At 37.8% G+C, this 18,547-nt stretch overlaps 1 protein-coding gene and 1 non-coding gene across 2 annotated transcripts in view; both read right to left on the reverse strand.

Moving 5' to 3' along the window:
- Positions 1–18,547, reverse strand: part of PDE3B (phosphodiesterase 3B) — a 92,498-nt gene that overhangs the window by 51,598 nt on the left and 22,353 nt on the right. The gene's annotated exons all lie outside the window — the stretch shown is intronic.
- Positions 10,886–11,070, reverse strand: LOC147528521 (U2 spliceosomal RNA). The gene has a single exon (XR_015222246.1). It is a non-coding gene; the product is annotated as a U2 spliceosomal RNA (small nuclear RNA).

Consider the following 18,547-nt stretch of genomic DNA (forward strand, 5'->3'; position numbering starts at 1 on the left):
AATTAGAACTTGCAAAATTGCAGGCATGTTTATTTCCAGAATTTATTTTTTTAATTCTTTCAGAAACACAGCCCATTTAGCTTTTTTATTGCTACTGCCTAATTGTTCTCAAGTAGGCAAACCAAAACTACCAAATTCGATAATATGTTATCATACTGATGGAGTGACAAGCCACCTGAAGATCTGTCCCATTGGAGCAAGCAGTGGTAGAAGTCAGGTTAGTATCTTTTATCCAGATGAATATTAGAAAGCACTAAGAGCCTTTCTCAGGTGCTTGATTGCAGCAGAGAGAGATGATATCATCCAGGCTCCTGATCACAATGCTTCTCAGCAGGCACAAATTTCTGTTTGTTCTCTCAAATACAAGATTTACAGCCCTATCCCTTGCAGCATTAATCCAGACCCATCCCTTACCTCCTTATACCAGTTTCATTCTTCAGGTATCTCTAGCTATGTTTACTTCTCAAGCTTCTCATCATAATCCCCTTGTCTAGCATGTCCATCTCATTACTCCAGACAAAATTATCCCATTCTCATCCAAGTTCAAACCACCATTTGAATCTCCTCTCCTTCAGCCTCAACATCTTCCCTTCTGCTTACCAAAACATTTAAACTTATTTTCTTCCCCACACCCACATCCAGTTCTTATCCCTAACTGAAATCAAATCAGGCAAGACGAGGCAAGGGAGAGACAAAGCACAGAAGAAACCATCCTCCTGTTCAGTTCTGAGGCACAACCCAAGCTCAGAGCTGAAACTATAGGCCAAGTCCACTTCAGATAGGATCATATACATTATAGTGGAATCTGCAGGTACTGTGCTATAAAGATAAAAGAAGTTGTATTGAGTATGTGCAAAATAAAATTTTAAACAACATAGCTGATCTGAGAGCAGATTCTCACAAAGATTAACAGCATGCAGATCCTTGCCATAAAGGCCATTTTTTTCAATTTCCAGTCTGGTCCTACAATGGAGGAGTTGGAGACAACATTGGTCTTCAATCAATGAAGGAAAAAGGAAAGAAAGAGTAAATTAAGTTCAATCTATGTGTTAATAGTTTTCATTTTGGAAAAGGGAGGCAAAGACAAGCTAGATTATAATTTATAAATCAGTTTACTAATCAATGTTGGCTAGACAGGCTTAACAAAATTTTGACTTCACTTTAGAATCCTGTATCTAACCTAACACATGTTCTCCATCTATGTACAGAGCTAAAAAATAAACCACATAAATTTCTACTCAAATATGTCTATATTCAGTCCAGGTTTTACATTTTTATGACCATAGCATTATATAAAAATGAGCTTTATGTACTTAGAATTTGAGTTCCTCAAGAGGGACTCCATGCATTCATGCTAACAAAATACATCAAATAAAAGCAACTCCTGTATCAATACTTGCTGTCACATACACCAGCTGGCCCTGCCTTTGGCATTCAAATCAAATCAGATTCTTCCAGTTCCTCAAACTCCTAATAACTGTTAAGTCAGGTGACAAAGTGGAAGGTGCACAAACAGTATAAATATTCAGAATCAATTTCTGAGAACTCTAACTGGAAGAAGGTAACTTTCATTTTTTCCCTAGAAGTTCTTCATGGTTTGGGTTATGCAGAGATTACAAACCAATGAGGATAAAAGAAAAAACATGATTAAATATTGAGAGGGGGAACACTTGGCAAAATTAAACATTATATATAGAACTCAGATCTACAGAATAATATTTTGTAAAAGTATTAACAGAATTATGTAGCAAATTTACAGTAACAGATAACTGTGTAGCCTACTTCTGAATTCAAGTTTGCTCTGAGGGAAAAGTTAGTTATTAATCACTAGGGATAAGCCAAAAGATCCTTTACAATTGTGTTAAAATACAGTAGGTTTATATCGGGAATTTGGCTACTGTTATTTTTTGGCTACTGTTATGTAAGTCCAAAAACCCAAAATTATTAACATCAAAATCTCTGACTAAATTTAAAAAAAAAGATTATGACTTTAAAACTGTTCATTTACCTGTGCTTTCTTCCCTCCTCCTCTGTATGCAATTGCAATCAAGAATACCCACTTAAATTATGGAAGTAACAAACATTGTCCTGCTGGTTTAAACAAGAATATAAACTGGCTACATTGGATCAGACCACAAACCTCCCAGTATCCTGTCTTTGACAAATCAACAGAAGACTCCTACAGATAAAAAAAAAAAATCCGTTCACCTGAACCTTCCCAGCATCCAGCAATCTGCAGCTCAAGCACTTCCTCAAAGTGGCCCTGTATTTAATAGCTCTCGATGAATTCTCTTCCTAAAACTTCTGGCATCTGCAACATCTCAGCAAAAGAAGTTTCTTAGCTTAAAATACACACCATTTCAAGAAGGCTCAAACATCTGATTGATGCCCCTAGCCTCTTAGAGCATTCTCTGCCATTCATGATTTCACAGACCACTACCATATCCTCTCTATAGCCATCTTTTTCCATGCTGCAGTCAGAGCCCATTGTATTGGGTCTGCCTGGGTGGAGTTCCACAGCAGCCCTCAGAGTGCCTCCTATGGAAGAGTTTCCAATAGCTTTGATTAGCCCCGTGACCTCTTTCTCTTCCTTTTTCCAATCTCGCCTTTTAGAAATAGATGCAGACTGTATCAGATGGATCTTCTTTCAAAAAAATTCTTGGAAGTTTATTTGATGCAAGACTCACTAACAGAAGCAGTGTTGACTCTTCCCCAAAACATCATCTTTCTCTGAAATGAGTAATGTCAATGTCTGTTTTGACTTGCCTGCTATCAAAGTCACGAGTATTGGCCAAAGGTTCTTTAGAGCTCTCCTGGGAACTTTCATAAAGTGACATGACATCAGCCAACTTGCAGTCAGCTGGGACCTAATCAATTTTAAGTAAAAAGCTGCACATTACATTCAGCAATTTGGTTGTTTCATCCTTAATGCACGCCCAAGCTTCTGGAGAAGCTTATCTGGTCCTGACATTTTGCTGTCTTTCCTTTAACAAATTCCTTTTACAACACTTAAGTTTGACTTAAACCCTCTGAAACATTGCCTGTAAACTTCCAGCACAGCAATTTTCTCCAGGTTCTCCCGCAGCAAACATTATTAAAAATAATCCTTTATTTTCCTGCTATGGCCTCATCTTGTACGACACTCCTTCTATTTCTCAGAGTCTATCAGTCCTACAGGCATTCTGACAGGATTCAGGATTCTAATGCATTTGTACAAATATTAATAATTTTTTATATTTTCTAAAACCTGCTCTTGAGATTATTTTTGATCTGCCTTGGACTATCACATTTAACCTGTCTGTTCCAGATAGAAGTTGAACTTTTTTTCACAAATGCTTACTTTTTCCCATGAGCCTTTTTTACCATCTGTTTAATCATGGCATTTTTCTTCTTATCTTGATATCTGTTTTGATAAATGGCATGCATTTGTCTCAAGTTTCCAGTATAATGTCTTTGAATAGTCCCTACGCTACCTGCAGGGATTCTACTTTATTTACTTTCCTCTTATAACACTTTCTTCTGAGCACAAGTGTAAAGGATCATTTGGTTTCCATTGCTCCAATATGAATTCTGAATGATCACTGACATTGCAATCACCATTACAGAGACACCCTCTGATTGCTATTTTGAAATAGATCCTAAATATTCCTGACAAAGAAGTTGATAGTTGCTTTTGGTTTTCTGGTTTCTCTGATTGGCTACGTCTGTAAACAAACATTGATGGTATCTAAAGATTTATTCTGAGCACCTCACGCTCACGCAAAACCTAAATAATCCACATAAAGATATATTTTGTTACCGTAGTTTTATAATTCTTAAGGTGCCACAAAATGCCAGATCTCTGAAAGGAGAAAAAGTCTTGTTGAAACATTAAAAAAATTCCTTAGCTAGTTATCCGATTTCTTAGCTGACAGCAGAGGAATAGGGAAGTGCCTGCAAGAGTTCCCATCATTATTCAAATATATATATATTCAGCTGAAGACATATTCACATTATCTGCACAACTCATTTATTGTTTTAACTGACATAAGCCACCACTTCAATATTCAGCAGTAACTCTTGACGGTATCGACATTGCATAGTACAGCTTCATGAAGAGGTACTCATTCTAGCTTCCAAGATTTTTTTTTTTACTGTCCTTATATGTAACTCATTCTTCATCTAGCAGTTAAAATTCCTATCAATAGTAACTACAACTCAATATCCAACAACTTACAATTATCTGGATTCTTTAGACTTGTGAGATTTTCGCTAATCTTAATTAAACACATAGATGACAACTTGTGAAAAACAGCAACATTGTTCTTTGTTTCGTTCAGACTGGTTTGTAAAATAGTTTTTGCAAACTTTTCTACTGTGTTATTGCTACCTATAATATCACTATTCATTTCTAACCTGAATAAAGCCTGGTGTAAGGGACTACTCAATTTTTTAAAGAAGTCCTATATCATAAGTCCAGTATACTACTGATGAAACGAGGAATTCTTGTAGACCTTAGAAGCATATTTTTCTGTTACAGAATGTTTAGCAATGATTTCTTAGTGGTCCAGTCCATCAAACAGCTGCTTCAACACTTACAACTTACAAGAGTTAATGAAGCTATGAACAAGCTTCAAAATCAAAGTCTTAAATGAGACTGTAGCACCTCAAGCTAATGGAAGCAAGTGACATCTAGCAGGGCCTTACCAGATGCTAACCTGTTTAAGCACTGAAATCTCAGCTCGCTCTCTGATCCAGCGCCTTTCCTACTCCAGAGTTCCTTTGTTGCATGGTTCTTCACTCACAAACACCCTAAGATTCATTAATTAATTGGGTAAACATGCATCGAATCTTTCTTCAGGAACAGGTCTATAGAGGGATTTCAGAATTATTTCTTTAGCTCAAGTACTAGCAGTAAAACTAAAGATGTCTGTGTTCACAATCTACCTGTAATCTGTTTATAAAAGACAAAAAAATTCTATATGATTCACAAACTGAGAATTTTTCAATAGATTCTGTGCTTACAGAGTAAAACAGTTTAAAAATTCTAACGTGAATGATGTATGCAGTTTATTCATTATATATTACATACTTTGCTGATTAATGAAGGCCAAGAGTCGTATGGTATCACTTCTTTTCCCAGTTTAAGGCATGCAAATTTCTGATAATTCTCCCATACAAAACACACTTCTTTAAAGGAAGATAGAGACTTCTGTATTTAAGCAAATATGCTTCAAAGCTTATTCTATTATCAATCACTTCAACAGTGTTAAACAACGGCATCCAAAATCAACAAAAGTTTCATACCAGTGAGGACAACAGAATTAAATTAAAAATATCAACAAGAGGTTTTAATTTTTTTAAAGATCAGTTACTGACATCAAAGGCAACTAATGCTGCAGCCAGAAAGCATTGCAGCATATCATTATAGCATATCAAAATTTTCCTCCAAAATTCACAAGATTCACCCAAAATGCTCAGTTAAACATCAATGCAACTTAAAATTTACATCATGTTAGCAGAATTTTTCAGTTTTCAATGATATTTAAAGGCATAATATGATTTGAAAACACAGTTGCTATGACTGCTGGGCTATACAGCGAGAACATATTACAGGCATCTCGAACGCGTGTTTCGGAACATTAAACATTTAGTCTGCTCCCATCACCTTTAAATGTAGGTTTTAATACATGCTGGTAAGTTTACACTAAGCTAACAGACTGTTTGAGGTACTGGTTAAAGTAATGAGGACCTCTCTAGTTTTTTGCAAGTTTAAATCCCAAGAAAAGATGGGACATATAAAGCTGTATGGCCTATTTCTACAATGACAGAAGAGTTACAAGTAGCAGTCAAAGGTACTGAGATGCTTCCAGTTCATTCATAGAAGCTAGCAAGGAGCATGTTAAAAAAATCCTAGAGAACTACAAGGTACAAAACTTCAGTAGTACTAGCTCAGCAGCCACAGTGGCTGGAGTTCAACATTGACTCAGTACTTAAATATTTGCTCTGCTCTTTTCCCAGGATTCACAGCCTGAGAAGAATTACGTGCTACTGCAAACATGCCCTCAGCAGTACCTGAACTAGTAAGCTATGTCTACACAAAATTTCACACCAACAGGTACATAGTCTTCTAGGATAATTACGTTTGAAAGGAACCTCAACAGGTCACAGAATCATAATATGTCAATAGCAGATGTTTCCTCTGAAATAATAAACGCTATCCTGTATTCCTGTCTTACCTATATACCAAAAGGAGTCGTTACCAATTTTATTTCCTATGCTGTGATCATTTCTATTTCAAGCCTCATTTTTGCTAGGGTTAGAACTCCAAATATGAACAAGCAGTTGAGTTTTTACATCAGGGATAGAATTCCTCTTGTAACTACTGTAATCCAAAGTGGGATGGTAACCATTAGCCATCACAAGTAGTCTGGGGTCCACTGCTGTACAACATGCAAGAGAACCAACTAGCTGGCCAAAAAAATGGTCAGCTTCTGAAATAAGGCAATGAGGCAAAGCTACCAAGAGCAGAAAGAATAACTAGTATTTCACAAAATACGCTACGAATCCACTCTAGGAATAACATGTTAATGCGGTTGCCTCCAAAAAAGGACAACTCAAAAGAAAATAACAAAGTAAAGCCTATGTGTTCAAATTGCCTCCAAAGACTACATGAGGCACAACCATATTTGAGTTGAAAGTCATTCTTTCAGACATCATGCCTAGTTTATCTACAAACCTTTCCCTTTTTTTTGTCAGCCGTATAGGAATATAGAAGTGTTTATTCTGGGCTACAGAGACAAAAAGCATCTTCACCACCTATGTACAAATATATTTGATTTGTAACTTTATAACTGCACCTTATCAGCCAACTTTCCCATTAATTACTGTATAACATATGCTAACCAATAATCAAGCTGTATCTTTGAAGTCTCTTATAGCCTTTCAGGATATTTCTGAAGACATTAGCTTTATACTAGTTTAATTGTATATCTGGAATAAAAGCAAAAGTCAAATGAAAAGTAAGAAGAAGAAATTTACAGGATCAAAGTCAGATAAAATTCAGATTTTTCATAATATTTGTATAAATAATGAGTAAAACAACGAAATCTTACTATTAGCCAATTATTAGTGAAAGATTATTCCATTTCCAGCATCTCATACTAACATCACACATCTTCCCAGTTTATTCAATATCCTTATTAAAACTTCATTTTCTTATGTAAAAGAAAAGAGTTCTGAAAAGTTCTCTTGACTCTACACAGTGTTTCAGAATTTTAAAATTGTGGTTCCCAGTTTAAGATGCTATTGAAAACCTACGAAAAAAAGCCTAGATTGTACATTAATGCAGCTTTAATATATTACGATACTACACTGAAAATGTAACTTTTTGAAAAGTAACATCGGATTGCTAAAAATGATCCAGCAAACAACTTATCAAAAAGTTATAAAGAACTAGTATGGGTATTTCGTGCAAGTCTGGAGACAAATGTTTCTTAGTTTCTCTATTATAAATTTACAGAGAAAAGTTTTTGCATTAGAGCTCAGTTATAGTTTCACAAACTAATAGAACATACAGGGTGGTAACTAAGAAACCTGAGACAAGAATGGTTGTTACAGGTTGTACTGCAATTAGGCAATGTAATAAAAGCCTGTTGCTTTGTCTCAATTTAAGATAATTATGGTTAACCCACAGGTGTTCTTGAAAATTTCATTTTAATAATTTACTCTTAATTCAAGGAGAGATTATAGTAAATGTTTAAACTGTTTAGCAAATTAAACAGTTTCATTTTTAGAGAAATCATTACAGACATTCAATGTATTTTTAATAGAATCCCAGAACAACAGCTTTTAAAATTTGAAATCAGATTTTTATAACATCATAAGTCATAAACAATGAGTTACTTTTTAAAAAAATCATTTTAGTATCATTATTATTTTTACTGTTAACACATGACCTAATAAGGAAAGAGTGACCTTCTCTGTCTATAAAACTGCATTTTGAGATCTCTGCTATCGCTCTCTTTTGAAATCAGTGACACCAAAAGGATAATTTTTCAAATAGTCCATTTATTTACAAAACATACAAAGTTTGCTCTCAGTGAACAAGAGCAGAACCTGCAGAACAAATATTTGTAGAAATCCAAAACGCATGTCCAAGATGCAGCCATTTCTCTGTAAGTATGCAAAGGCAGTAATTCCAGCTGATCTCACACAACACAGAATCAACAACTTTCCCCTGTAAAAGGAAATTAATGTAATAGTATGGGCATCTGTTATCGTTGGGCAGAACTTTGAGTGACATCATCCTGCAACAACAATTCCTAATGGCAAACAGTTATCAACCTCCAGGAAACAGCAGAACTATAAATCACTGCCATATATTCATTCTAACAGTATACAAAGTCATGAACTTTCACATACCAAGCTGGTCTCTAAAATCACCTTGAAATAATTTTCATAGAATCATAGAATGGTTAGGGCTGGAAGGGACCTTCAAAGGTCATCTAGTCCAACCCCCCTGCAAGGAACAGGGATATCTCCAACTAGATCAGGTTGCTCAGGGCCTCGTCCAACCTGGTCTTGAACATCTCCGGGGATGGAGCATCCACCACCTCTCTGGGCAACCTGTTCCAGTGTTCTACAACTCTCATGGTAAAAAGCTTTTTCCTAATATCCAATCTGAATCTACCTCCCTCTATTTTAAAACCATTACTCCTTGTCCTATCACAACTGGGCCTCCTGAATAGCCTCTCCCCATCTTTCTTGTAGGCCCCCTTGAGGTACTGGAAGACCGCTATAAGGTCACCCCGGAGCCTCCTCTTCTCCAGGCTGAAGAGCCCCAGCTCTTTCAGCCTGTCCTCATAGGAAAGGTGCTCCAGCCCTCTTATCATCTTCGTGGCCCTCCTCTGGACCCTCTCCAACTGGTCCATGTCCTTCTTATGTTGGGGGCTCCAGAACTGGACGCAGTACTCCAGGTGAGGTCTCACGAGGGCAGAGTAGAGGGGAAGAATCACCTCTCTCGACCTGCTGGCCACGCTCCTCTTGATGCAGCCCAGGACGCGGTTAGCCTTCTGGGCCACAAGAGCACATTGCCGGCTCATATTGAGCTTCTCGTCCACCAGTACTCCCAAGTCCTTCTCCTCAGGGCTGCTCTCGATCCATTCTCCGCCCAGTCTGTATTTGTGCCTGGGATTGCCACGACCCAGATGTAGGACCTTGCATTTGGCCATGTTGAACTTCATGAGGTTGGTACGGGCCCACCTCTCCAGCCTGTCGAGGTCCCTCTGGATGGCATCCCTCCCTTCCAGCGTGTCGACGGCACCACACAGCTTGGTGTCATCGGCGAACTTGCTGAGGGTGCACTCCATGCCACTGTCCACGTCACCGACAAAGATGTTGAAGAGGGCCGGGCCCAACACGAACCCCTGAGGGACGCCACTCGTGACCGGTCTCCACTTGGACATCGAGCCGTTGACCACTACTCTCTGAGTGCGGCCATTGAGCCAATTCCTTATCCACCGAGTGGTCCATCCATCAAACCCATGCCTCTCTAGTTTAGAGAGAAGAATGTCATGCAGGACAGTGTCAAAAGCTTTGCACAAGTCCAGGTAGATGATATCCATTGGTTGACCCTTGTCCACCGATGATGTCACCCCATCATAAAAGGCCACCAAGTTGGTCAGGCACGATCTGCCTTTGGTGAAGCCATGTTGGCTGTCACCCACCACCTCCTTGCTCTCCATGTGCCTTAGCATGGTTCCCAGGAGAATCTGCTCCATGACCTTGCCAGGCACAGAGGTGAGGCTGACCGGCCTGTAGTTGCCCAGGTCCTCCTTGTTCCCCTTTTTAAAACTGGGGGTTATGTTCCCTCTCTTCCAGTCATCAGGGACCTCGCCAGACCGCCACGACTTCTCAAATACAATAGCCAGTGGCTTGGCAACCTCATCCGCCAGTTCCTTCAGGACCCGCGGATGGATCTCATCAGGTCCCATGGACTTGTGCACCTTCAAGTTCCTCAGATGTTCCCGAACCTGCTCTTCAAGTACAGTGGGTGGTGGTTCATCCTCACAGTCCCTGCTAGTTCTTTCCACAGCTTGGGCAGTAAGACAAGAGGCTTTATCAGTGAAAACTGAGGCGAAAAAGTCATTAAGTACCTCAGCCTTCTCTATGTCCTGGGTAACCAGAGCACCAGTATTCTTCCGGAGGGGGCCTACGTTCTCCTTGGACTTCCTTTTGTCCCCTACATACCTATAGAAGCCTTTGTTATTGCTTTTTATATCCCTTGCCAAATTCAATTCCTTCAGGGCTTTTTAAAACAAATTTGTTATTGTCACTGTTAGGTGTCATGTGTATTGCTACACTGAACTCCTGATTGTCGCAAATTCTGCCCAAGGAACTAGTCAGTAAAAAATTAAACTTAATAGAGTAATATTTTACAGCACAAGAACCCAAAGCCATTAGAAACAGCTAGGATGAGCCAGGTCCAAACCAGAAAGGGGCAGTTCTTCACTACCAGGTAGCAAATAACCTGCCTTATCAAAGGAAGTCGTGGATGCAAGAAGTTTAAACAAGCTCAAGGGGAAACTGGGCAAAGGAGGATGTGCCCAGAACTTGAAGGGGAGAATGAAGAGGCACTTGTAACTAAATAGAATAGCTAAACCATATCAGAAAGTTCCCTGAGCTGAAAACAGGTGGAAGTTGGGAGAGTGTAGGAAGGTGGTATAGGAAAGAAAAAGAGTATCGTATGTGATCACACTTTATCGCTCCATCAGCCTCTGATTATGGCTACTTTCTTTTCCCTCCAAGATCTTTAATGCATTTAATTGCACATTAGCCCTTGTAATGGACAGGAAGATGATAAGCAGCAACCTAACGATTACCGTTTTTATTGATTTTTCCCTTCGTGTGCTGCTTCTGGAGACATTACAGTAATAGGCAGATGCATAGGATAGACAGAAAAAGTTCTAACCCATCTTTCGGTCTCAAAAACCTGTTTAACATGACATCTTCAAGTCAAGCAAGTAAAAGATATTTAACTGATAAGAACAGATGTTTAACTTGACCTTAGGCAAAGATCAGAGATTAGAGACCGAATATTAAGCTAAATGAACTCTTAACCTGAGTCATTTTTATGCTTTTATACTCATGAAACTCACAAGTAACTTCAACATTTGTTTAAGAACAGTTTACTGAATTAAATGTCATTTCCTAACTGTATCTTTGCTATTGAAAGCTGGAGAAAAGATTCTTATAATAAGAAAATATGGTTAAAGAGAATGAAAATTCAATAAAGACCTAGAAGAAGCAGCAGTAAAGGCAAATGAGTAATAGCACCTTCAGCTACTTAACTTTTATTAATCTGAATTAAAACCAACTATGTTCTCCTGAACAATGAATGTTTACAAGACATGTTTACACATGACACCAAACTAGGGGAACCAGACAGTACATGCTGGGGCAGGGCTGCCATCCAGAGGGACCTAGACAGGCTGGAGGAATGAGCGAACAGGAGTCATGAAATTCAACAGCAGCATACATGAAGCCCTGCACCTGGAAAGGAAGAGTGCCCTTCAACGACAGAGGCTGAGAGCTGCTCTTCTAGAAAGGATAAAGGGCTGAACATGAGCCTGCAGCGTGCCTTGGCAGCAAAGGCGACCAGCAGTATTCTAGTCTACATGCACAGGAGCACAGCCATTAGGTCAAGGGAAACGATTGCCCCCTCTGCTCAGCTCCTAGGAGACCATACACACACCTAGAACAGTACATCCAGTTTTGGACTCCCCAGTGCAAGAAAGACATCAATAAAATCGAGCAAGTTCAGCAGAGGACCACCAAGACGACTACAGGACTGGACAATCTGCTCTGTGAGGAGAGGCTGGGAGAGCTGGGCTCATCCAGTCTGCAGAAGTGATGACTTTTGCAGGGACATAACAGCAGCCTGCTAGTGTCCAACAGGAGGCCATCAAGACAACAAAGCCAAGCTGTACCCAGTTTTGTGTAGTGGGAAGATGAGAGACAATGCTGAAACAAGAGAAGTTCAGATTAGATATAAGGAAAAAATTTCTCACTATGAGGACAGCCAAGCAGTGGGACAAGGTGAAGCAGAATGCCCAGGGAGGCTGTGCAGTCTCCATCTTTGAAGGTTTTCAAGGCTGGAGTGGATAGCACAATATAACAGTACAAGAAAAATAAAAAGATTGATGTGGACTTCAAGAACAGTAAGAACACCAGAACAGCCACATTCAAAGTGGACCTTATTTAGCTTGACCGTTTCACCTTTATGCTTGCTAATGTCCTCCTATGTCTCACAGGCATTTTCCTTAGTTTTAATCTAATTTAAGTTAATTTGGAGCAATTGTTCTCAGCTTTTATTCAGTTCTGAAAGGTGCTGCTTCTTCTATTCTTCAAACTGAAGAAGAAATTCTACGCTTGTCATTTTAGTTCCTGCCTTTTAAACCATTCAGTACTACTACTTCCTATAAACTGTTTAGCTTCACTCTTTGGCCTACCGTGACTGCAGTCCCACTACTACTTCCATTACTTTCATAAAAAGATTTTCGTACAAAGATTTTTTGCTACAGGTAGTTTTTATTCAGTGTGGGTGTATCACAAGTATAATCAAGGACAAAAAAAATTCACAAAGGTCAGTAAGCCAGCTCCACTTCAACTCTGTTTGACATAGAGGCATGCAGTAAAATATTCCAAGAGTATCATTCCAGTTTTTCCAAATGTATAGACTCTGGCCAAAAATGTCTAAGTAAATACGTTTTGCTTGAACTGCAAATTGTATGCCTGCTTTCATTTCTAATAGTCCTGTTTCCAACCTTGAGATCAGGCATGTGAAATCTTTACTTTACGACACATACTCCTTTTAAATTCTCATTCTAACTATGCTATAGAAAAGAAAAAAAGGCTACCCCTTTAAAGCAATAACAAAGAGAACATATACCCCTCCTTATCGTCCCCTTCAAACTAGATACCGTGGCATATGCAACAGAAGATACAACTGCTAGTCAAAATAAAATCCAGAAAAAATAAAGTGTGACATTGCAAACAGTATATATGCTTATTTAAAGCAGCAATCTCTCTGGCCTAATCTAGTTACATACTTGCGTCTTTTCTAAGAGTCTGCCCACAGCAGATAAACACACAAACCTTCTTGTGCTGCACTAACTGACGTCAGCAGTCGCTTAGGAACAGCGTTTGGTGCAAAAGTGGTAGTACCGAAACTATGTTTACAATTGAAAAAGAATGACAGTATGCAGGGCTCACCATAACTTCAGGAAAACAGATACAAATTTATAAATAAAAACTACAAAAGATCTTTTCTAAAAGTCCATGGGATTTTCAAAGAATGTTTATCTGCTTAAATATCTTGCAGTGAGTACCAAGAGCAATAGATTTATTTTTCTATATTTTATATAGTACAATTTCCACTCCCCCCTTCCCCCCCCCCCCCCCCCCAAAAAAAAAGTCATCAGTTTTGGAATGCAAGCTTTGAGCTTCTTTCACTTCTGTTTAATCTGTAAACAAAAATTCACATCCAGTAACAACTTCATTGGGTTACTGTTTACAGGGACAAAGCCCTGTTGTTCCCACAGCAAGAAAATAAAAGATCTCACAAAACAACCTGTACCAGAAGAAATAATCATCCCATGACTATTTTCAAATAGTAAAATGTTTAGAAGGTCTAGCATTTAGGGAACTTAGAAGTGCTCTACTTCAAATAACTCAATTCAAAAATTATTCTGAAGACTCTTGAGAATAAACAACAAAAAAAAATATACAGCTGCAAAGCTGTTTTTGACAGCCTCCCAAATAAACTTAAGTTTTACAGTTACAGAATTTTAATTTAGAAAGAATGTGTGGGGAAACTGTAGGTACAGGTTTATTTATTGGTTCAGAGTAATTTACAAATAAATCCCAAATTTTGAGTAGCCTGATACCTTCTATTCTGTAACAACGTATAAAGTTTCTAACCACTTGTTACACTTCCAGAAATCTATTAAAGAAGAAGAAGAAGAAGAAAAAAAATGCATAGTTTGCAAAAGTTAAAAAAATGTTATTTCAAGCTGAGTGCTAGATTTATGTATTGCACCTCTAGTAGGCATTGTCCAGCTTCAGGCTACGGGAATTGAGCAGTTTTCTCATCAGAGCTGGGCCCAGTAGGAACGCACTGTAATGTTAGACATCCTAACAGAGAGAGCCTGTAGCTGCGTGCTCATACTCCTCCTCTTGGCTCCGAGAAAACATGAAGGAAGAAGCTGAAACCAGAATGGCTAAAAAAAAAGACACTGCAGAGAAGAACATTGAATAATATGAGTCAATACTACAAAAACTAGAATGCTTATTTTCATATTCTTTTTACATATTTCCAATATGAAACCTCACGCTCAACGGTCACTCTCAACCCCTGAACTACAATTAGTTACTCAGCCACGAGAAGCTGTATGCATCTATCACAGCTTTTTGCTGTACACATCTCCAATCAAAATACTGCACGGAAAGAGAACACCATCTGCCTGTTCCTTTAAGCTAACATAAGAATTACTACAAATTTGAGAAGGCTAACTGGAACGTACGCTGTATCAAATGGAAGTGATCAAAATGAGGAACACGCTCCTTCACCCCACCAAAAGAAACTCACCATCCATAAGCAATGTGGAAAACTACATAAAAGACAGTAAATAAGGATAATCCTCATTTTTTAAATACTAATTTACGGACATAGAAAGAAGTTTACACAGTTCATCTAAAATCAAGACAATGAAAAGAAGCAAGTAGCATCAATTTGATCTGAGGCAGATAATGCATGGTTTCATTCATCTCATCATATTTTTTTGGTCTGCTACCAGGAGTGGGAGAAAGCTAATTCTGTGATTTCAATGTACCCCTAAAGAATATTGTCTCTGGACAATGTCCAGAAGCAATTTGGGCCAAGAATAGCTATTTGATTCCAAACTGAAACATTCTGACACCAGCCAAAGGTCTAAATAGTTTATCTGGAAGTCAAGCAGAGAATCTGAAGAAAAAATTGGCTCTATTAAACTCAGCAAACCCTTCCTTCATTGATTCTGTTAGAGTTCAGAAATTGCTTCAGCTTGCTTTCTGATTTACATTCCTGCATATGGGCTCTAAGTCAAGTTTTCCAGGATTCTGAATTTACTTCCCATCACACCTCCTACCATGACAGCTGAGAACTGAGTTGACAGTTTTCAAATACCCTTGGGAAACAAAGCATCACTTTTCTGCTGCTGTATCTGGAAACGATCAAGGTGCAGGAGGGAATAGCTAGCTGTTCAAACTGTTCTATACTTGGAGAATTTTTGAGGGGCTAGAAAACAGTTCAACTGTGCTTCAATGGACAGCACCAGCAGGAGATGGTTGTCCAAGGCTCACTGCTGGTAAACCTCCCATACAGAGACATTCTGAAGCCACCTGGATCTCTTAAATGTAACTTGTGATAGGAAGCAAGTGTCCAGTTGTTACCAAAAATGCCGCAAATGCACTAAGCACACATTTGCAGAATTCCAGTTAGAATTATGCTCCTACAATGCCAGCTTTGCATCCCATAAAGAGGTAAGACTTACTGGGAGATCAATGCTGTTGTTCTAATAACTGGTCTTGGAAACAGACAAGTTTTAAGTGTCTTTTTTCCTTCATTGCTTGCCTTCAGAAATGTTAGCTAGTTAATTAAAAAAAAAAATCACCTCAATGCTGAAATCGACAACACATACACATAAACAATATAATAAACAAAAAACATACAAACCATCTTATCTGCAAACAAAATGTGAACTTGTAGATACATTGAGAAACATACTTCACTCACACAAGTTACTTTTCTTAGTGGGGAAAAAATAACTTGGAGCATCAGAAAAGACTGTAAGGAAAATGAGTGGGAATCAATGGTAATGAAACTTTAAGGTTTTCTGGTCATTCTGAGAAAATAAATTCTATGAAAGGTCATCTTTTCCCCGAAAAGCAAGTTTCTTTGCTACAGCCTTTTATCTGCTGTCCATTTTACTATCCAGGGCTCCACAAGAATAGACTGTTATCTATTCTTCTACTTCTGAATAGGTACAACACAAAACAAAATAGCAGCGAGACAACTCGCTTTCACATCCCAGCAAGGGCAGGGAAGCATGCTTCAGGCTAAGTCAAAACCTGTTTAAGCACCTCCTTCAAGGAATGGCCATTGCCATTCCCACCTAGTAATCTGTTGCAAACAAAAAAGTTATCGTCTACTGTGAGAAAAGCTTGGAGCGTAAATAAATCAGCCAACAAATGAGACACCATTTCACTTATCTTGGAGCTGTCATCGCTAGACAGCTTGTTTCTGTAACTGGTACAGACTGAAGAACCGTAAATTAAGTCCTGTAACATGACAGGAAATACACTGTCACATTTCACTACACGGAAGACTACCTTCCCAAAAACACTTGAATAAAACATCTCAACAAGGAATATCAGAACAGTAAACACACTTTTCAGAAAGAGGGGTAAGTAGCTCTGCGAGGAGCACAAACGGCGAAATCCTTGGAACTTCTAAATCCTTGGAACTTCTGTCTTACAACTAGATTACCTTGCAACTTGGAGTTGCAACCTCTAAATGCCCTATTTTCCCCTATTTAGAGTATTCATTTCATCTGCCTTGCGGCTTCCTCAGTCTTTTTCATGATGAGGGTGCTAGTAGGCTCTCTTCTCTTGCTGGCTTGATTTTCATGAAATTTACAGGAAATTTATTATTCAAGATGATTACCCTCTGTCAAATTTAACTGAAATAGGCTAATGAATTCAAAGATACTAGGGATGGATGATTGCAGGACAAAAAGGTACTTGAATTAAACTATGATGTGTGCACACATACATGTGTACATGCACATACATAAATCTGGATACATTTACAAAGTGTTAAAGACATAATTTAACACAGGGTTAAAATAAAAACCCAAAATATCCTATAGAAGTACACACAAAATGGTCAGAATAGCTACTTTAGAGATGACCAGGAAAACATTAGACGTCTGCGGCAATGGCACAGAAATTCCTCACCAAGTCCAGATACTTGACAGCACCGGACAGTGTATTTTATTAGCATTTAACTACAAGATGAAATAGGAGACAGGAGATTATTTCTCAAACACTTTTTGTCTTGCAACGTAAACTTTGGGGATACGTTTACACAGGCATAGCTGAAAGATGCTTTAGCTTCTTGAAAGGACTGTACTTTCAAGAAGTAGTGCAAGTTCAGGACTAAAGCTTTAACGGTGAAAGATGTTTAGAGGAAACTCAACCTGGAGTTCACAAAAATGAATTGGTTAAGACTAGAAAAAGCTACTTATAAAAGAAATGCTAATTAATTTGCAGAATGGAACAGTTCAATTAATTTACTCTTCAATAAAAAAAAATCACATTAATGCTTAAAAAAGTGATGTGGAAACTTGTTATTGCAAACATCATAAGACTTACACTATTATGTTTACACAATGTTAACTCTCACTATCACCCTTAAACAGTTTTAATTAATTGCCTCGGGACACAGAAAATTAGCTACTACTTTGCAAACTAGAAAATGCAGTTTCTCAGTGTGTATAAATAGTTACTGAAAATGACTACAACTGCTTAAACAAAAGCATGCTGTACAGTTCATAGAGGGTATTAAACTAGTCAGAATACTAAGCAACATGTTTTAAATGTCAAAAGCAAAAGCTGTAATGTAATTTCAAAGTTTTTTGATGGTATTTTTGACATTGACAAAAATTTTGCTAACATAAAAGTAGCATAGCTGCTTTGAAGTTCTGAGATTTTAGTGTGAACATACAGGGCATTTTACAGTATTTAGGCATATAACAAGTCAGTCATTAAGTACACAGATCTGAAAATGGGGTAGGAAAAATACACATTTTATCAATGTTAGGCATTCTACTTTTCTTTTTTTATAAAATTTTGGAATTTTGGAGTAGATGGATTTGCTTTTTCTTGTTTGTTTTTCATTTTGTTTTTCTTTAACTTTGAAGTAATGAGAACATGTACTAAGTAATCAGCACAGCAGAACGCAGCAATCTTTCAAGCAAATAAAACCAATAAAGCTACACAAAGCACTTAGAATAAGTTATGGAATGAACAACAAATAAAAAATCCACTTCGATTCACTACAGTATTCATGATAATCTCAATATTCCTAGTTTTCATATTGAAAATTTCAAATATTTTGAATATTTTGTTGAAATTTTCTAACAAAATATTATCTTCCAAAAGTGCTATCTTTAAGCATTTTAACAAAATAAGAATCCTTTGCTTTGTAAGTGTTCCAAGAAAAGAGAGAATAAAGCTCTATTTTATACAATGAAATCTATTAAATACAAATGCATTACAGCTTTTTTAGCATTTTAACATAGCAACAAAATCTATAATCTTATTTTGGATCAAGCTATATTGAACACAAGTATAATCAAACACTTAAGAGATTCTGAAATCACTTCCGTTTGATGCATGTTTCTGACCAAAAAATAAAAGGGTAAACTTTAACGTTCCTCAACACATACAGGACTGTAACCAAGGT

Source organism: Tauraco erythrolophus, chromosome 6 (assembly GCF_009769465.1).
Source record: "Tauraco erythrolophus isolate bTauEry1 chromosome 6, bTauEry1.pri, whole genome shotgun sequence".
Lineage (NCBI taxonomy): Eukaryota > Metazoa > Chordata > Aves > Musophagiformes > Musophagidae > Tauraco > Tauraco erythrolophus.